General features: G+C 42.8%; 1 pseudogene; it reads left to right on the forward strand.

Annotated features, from left to right (window-relative positions):
- The first annotated feature begins 4,178 nt into the window (after nucleotides 1-4,178).
- On the forward strand, nucleotides 4,179-4,296 carry LOC126337281 (5S ribosomal RNA; annotated as a pseudogene).
- The last annotated feature ends 576 nt before the right edge of the window (nucleotides 4,297-4,872 follow it).

Consider the following 4,872-nt stretch of genomic DNA (forward strand, 5'->3'; position numbering starts at 1 on the left):
CCCAAATTCTACCCGCCAGATGTACTCCGTGGTTTGCGAAAGCGGAAAACCAACTACGAAATCTCCTGTTATGAGCTTTTACGCACACTGGCATTGGTGTGTTGTTATAGTACTACGAAAAACGCTAGTCACATCCTCTGCTCCATAACGTTGCCTTATCCGGATGAATGTACAGAACATCCTGTCACACAAACTCCTGCTACCTTGGTTCTGTACTTTACTCTGTACCAGTAGCTTCTCATCTGCACTTCCGTCACTTGAAATCAAACATTCTAGAAAAGAAGGTAATAATCACAACAGACAAACCATTATATGCCTGATTTCGGTAGAATAATTATTACTTAAAATATGTTGTAATTTTACAGGACTGAATAAAAGTCACAGCTGATGGTGGCACAAAGGTGCTGAAACATATTTGGGCATTTGTAAACAACAGTTTGGGGTGATAGGGTTTTTTTCCCTGCTTTCTACCAACTCTGAAAACACTCGCCTTAGCAATCTCTGCAGAAACACGCCTGCCCCAAACCGACATACAAAGTTCTTCTTCAGATGAGAAAAGCTTTAAAAATCTTAGCTGCAATGCACGTGTCGATATGGTGCACAAAATTTAATTTTTCCAGTTCTGACTGGACTACCAAATGAGGGAAGGTAGTTGAATTCCACTATACTGCCACTTTTCTGAACCTGTTTGTTAGTTACTAAGCCCGTACTAATACACAGTTCAGAACTGAATGCACGAAAATATATAAGCCAGCTTAAAGCTTTTACCCGTCCCTAATGCTGACAATGGAATCTCTCCATTGCATCCCTCTAAGATTTAAAATAGGTGCAAATAGAAACCGTGAACGGTTCAAGAACAAGTAGTGAAATAAAGAGCAGCGTCAGACAGCAGTGGCGTCATGGGTAAATAGATAAGTGGTCATGGTGTTGGACTGCCAAGCAGGCGAGCTGTGTTCAATACTTTCGTTCAGAGAGGCGGTGGCCCTCTGTAATCAAAAAAACTGAGTGAAGGAATCAATAATCATTTTGAACGGATGTCTTCTGACGTCCGCCCAGACCAAACACAACGAACAAAGTAAAGAAAAAAAATACTCACTCCTCATACTTTTTTTTTCTTTTACACAACATCATGAACTTCCCGTCCGGTAACTGAAATGTTTGTTCTCTTTCTGTAGTCTTGGCAGTTGTCGTACTATACATTGGTTATAGATCATGAGTCATATGTAAGAATACGCTACCGTCGCACACATAGACTTCTCACAGAAATGAAAACAACAAATAAACGGGTGTGAGGTATATTAAGACAAAAGAATTCAAGAGTCAAGACTCCCAAAACGGGACGCGGCTTCAAAAACTTATGTTTTGACTGTGTCATTTTGAAACAGTTGCGTTCATTTGATGCAGCTTATGTGATAAACTAATATCTTTTCATTATTTCCTTGGGAGTTATCACATTCACATCCATATTAACCCCTATATCGCACAAGGAGGCATATCTCACTCGCTTACCAGTTATACAAATTACTGGTGCGTCGATAAGAGATTCATGACACACGTACTGTCATTAATTCCGTGTACGACACACCAGACGTGTCTTCTGGTGGATGATTCGGTTGACTTGTCTCTCGCTTTGTCATCAAACGTTTGCGGTTCCCAGGATTCGAACCTGCGACCGTAGCAGCAGCTTGGATCCGGACGGAAGCGCCTAGAACGACCGAACACAGCGGCCAGCACTTCACATACATGCCAAATTTATTCCTTTATTCACTTAGGCAACAAAACAAATGAAATTAGCGTTATTTAACAGAAATAATATAGACAGAAATATTTAATCATCACGCAAAATAAAGTTTCTCTGAAAGGTCAGTGTACTCTGTAATTAAACGGTTAGATTCACACATAATCTTCTTTAATGTCTCTCTTCTTCCTACAACATATAAACATGTCACAAAGTGATTTATCAAAAAAGTTCTAAATTCGTGTTTTATGTAATTTCGTGTATCTCAAATGTTACTTTATACAGGGTGGTGCATTGATCGTGACCCGGCCAAATATCTCACTAAATAAGCGACAAACGAAAAAACTACAACGAACGAAACTTGTCTATCTTGAACGGGGAAACCAGATGGCGCTATTGTTGGCACGCTAGATGGCGCTGCCATAGGTCAAACGGATATCGACTGCATTTTGTTTAAAATAGGAACCCCCACTTTTTTATTACATATTCGTCCAGTACGTAAAGAAATAGGAATATTTTAGTTGGACTACTTTTGTCGCTTTGTGATAGATGGCGCTGTAATAGTAACAAACGTATGGCTCACAATTTTAGACGAACAGTTGGTAACAGGTAGATTTTTTTAAATTAAAATACTGAACGTAGTTACGTTTCAACATTTTATTTCGGTTGTTCGAATGCGATACATGTACCTTTGTGAACTTATCATTTCTGGGAACGCATGCTGTTACAGCATGATTACTTGTAAATACCACATTAATGCAATAAACACTCAAAATGATGTCCGTCAACCTGAATTCATTTGGCAACACGTGTAAAGAAATTTCTCTCAACAGCGAGTAGTTCGCCTTCCGTAATGTTCGCACATGCATTGACAGTGCGCTGACACATGTTGTCAGGCGTTGTCGGTGGATGACGATGTCAAATATCCTTCAACCTTCCCCACAGAAAGAAATCCGCGGACGTCAGATCCGGTGAACGGGAGGGCCATGGTATGGTGCTTCGATGACCAATCCACCAGTCATAAAATATGTTATTCAATACCGCTTCAACCGCGTGCGAGCTATCTGCTGGATATCCATCATGCTGGAAGTACATCGCCATTCTGTCATGCAGTGAAAGATCTTGCAGTAACATCGGTAGAATATTACGTAGGAAATCAGCATACATTGCGTCACTTAGATTGCCATCGATAAAATGAGGGCCAATTATCCTTCCTCCCACAGTGCTGGAATATACATTAACCCGCCAAGGTCGGTGATGTTCCACTTGTCGCAGCCATATGGATTTTCGTTGCCCAACAGTGCATATTATGCCGGTTTACGTTACCGCTGTTGGTGAATGACACTTTGTCGCAAAATAGAACGCGTATAAAAAAATCCGTCATCGTCCCGTAATTTCTCTTGTGGCCAGTGGCAGACCTGTACACGACATTCAAATTCGTCGCCATGCAACTCCTGGCGTAGAAATATGGTACCGGTGCAATCGATGTTCATGTAGCGTTCTCAACAGTAACGTTTTTGAGATTCCCGATTGTCGCGCAATTTGCCTGCTAATGATGTGCGGATTAGCCGCGACAGCAGCTAAAACACCTACTCGGGCATCACCATTTGTTGCAGGTCGTGGTTGACGTTTCACATGTGGCTGAACACTTCCTGTTTAGTTAAATAACATAACTATACGGCGAACGGTCAGGACGCTTGAATGATGTCGTCCAGGATACCGAGCAGCATACATAGCACACGCCCGTTGGGCATTTTGATCGCAATAGCCATACACCAAAACGATATCGACCTTTTCCGCTATTGGTAAACGGTCCATTTTAACACGGGTAATGTATCACGAAGTAAATACCGTCCGCATGGCGGAATGTTAAGTGATACCACGTACTTACACGTTTGTGACTATTACAGCGCCATCTATCAGAAAGCGAAAAAAGTGGTCCAACTAAAACATTCATATTTCCTTACGTACTGCACGAATATGTAATAAAAATGGGGGTTCATATTAAAAAAAAAACGCAGTTGATATCCGTTTGAACCGTGGCAGCGCCATCTAGCGGGCCAACCATAGCGCCATCTGCTTTCCCACTTCAAGCTGGACAAGTTTCGTTCAATGTAGTCTTTTTGTTTGTCACTTATTTCGTGAGATATTTGGCCCAGTCACGATCAAAGGACCATCATATATAATATGACATTTTTACAGGCGTTAATTATTATTACAAAAGGTATTAGAAAGTTTTATCTCACTTTAAGTATGGCAAACGTCTGTTTTAATTCAAAATCCTGGAAGTGACAGCCTTTCGCTCTTTAGGTACCTACACACAGCTCAGCTTTAGACGGCTGTTGATTCAAGTGCGAAGATGTGTCACAGTGAAGCCATGAGTGATTACATGAATCAGCTACACTCTAGTATGATGTTATGTGGGCAATGTGCCTTACTGGCCAACGGCTTTGCCGCGGTGGTAACACCGGTTCCCGCCAGATCACCGAAGTTAACCGCTGTCGGGCTGGGCTAGCACTTGGATGGGTGACCATCCGATCTGCCAAGCGCTGTTGGCAAGCGAGAGGCACCCAGCACTTGCGAGGCAAACTGAGGAGCTACTTGATTGATAAACAGCGGCTCCGGTCTCGTTAACTGACGTACGGCCGACAGAGCTGTGTGCTGACCACATGCCCCTCCATATCCGCATCCAAGGACTCCTGTGAGTTGAGGACGACATGGCAGCCGGTCGTACCGTTGGGCCTTCATGGCCTCTTCGGACGGAGTTTAGTTTAGTTTAATGTGCCTTACTACGCCACAAATGGTTTGCATTTTAGGGCGACATGAATTCCGGTAATTCCTGAGTAGTCCTGCCAATAAGCGGCAGCTGAGGTTGCCGGAAAACAGCACGGAAAGCATTGTGCCTAACTCACATACGAGGAACTTTATGCTATATCCGCCCGACGTCAATCGTTGAGCACATCTGTCCACCTAGCCCGGAAGAAGTCTGGTCTTTCCAAAGTTATTACCTACTCTCGATTTAGTTCACGACTGAATGATTTCGTGCACTTTGCCCCAACGTCTAACAGAAGCAGCTCGCACGTCACGTATGTTGAACACCAATTACGAGAGCAGTCACAAAACGGACAAGTCCA

This window comes from Schistocerca gregaria, chromosome 2 (genome assembly GCF_023897955.1).
Source record: "Schistocerca gregaria isolate iqSchGreg1 chromosome 2, iqSchGreg1.2, whole genome shotgun sequence".
In the NCBI taxonomy this organism is placed as follows: domain Eukaryota; kingdom Metazoa; phylum Arthropoda; class Insecta; order Orthoptera; family Acrididae; genus Schistocerca; species Schistocerca gregaria.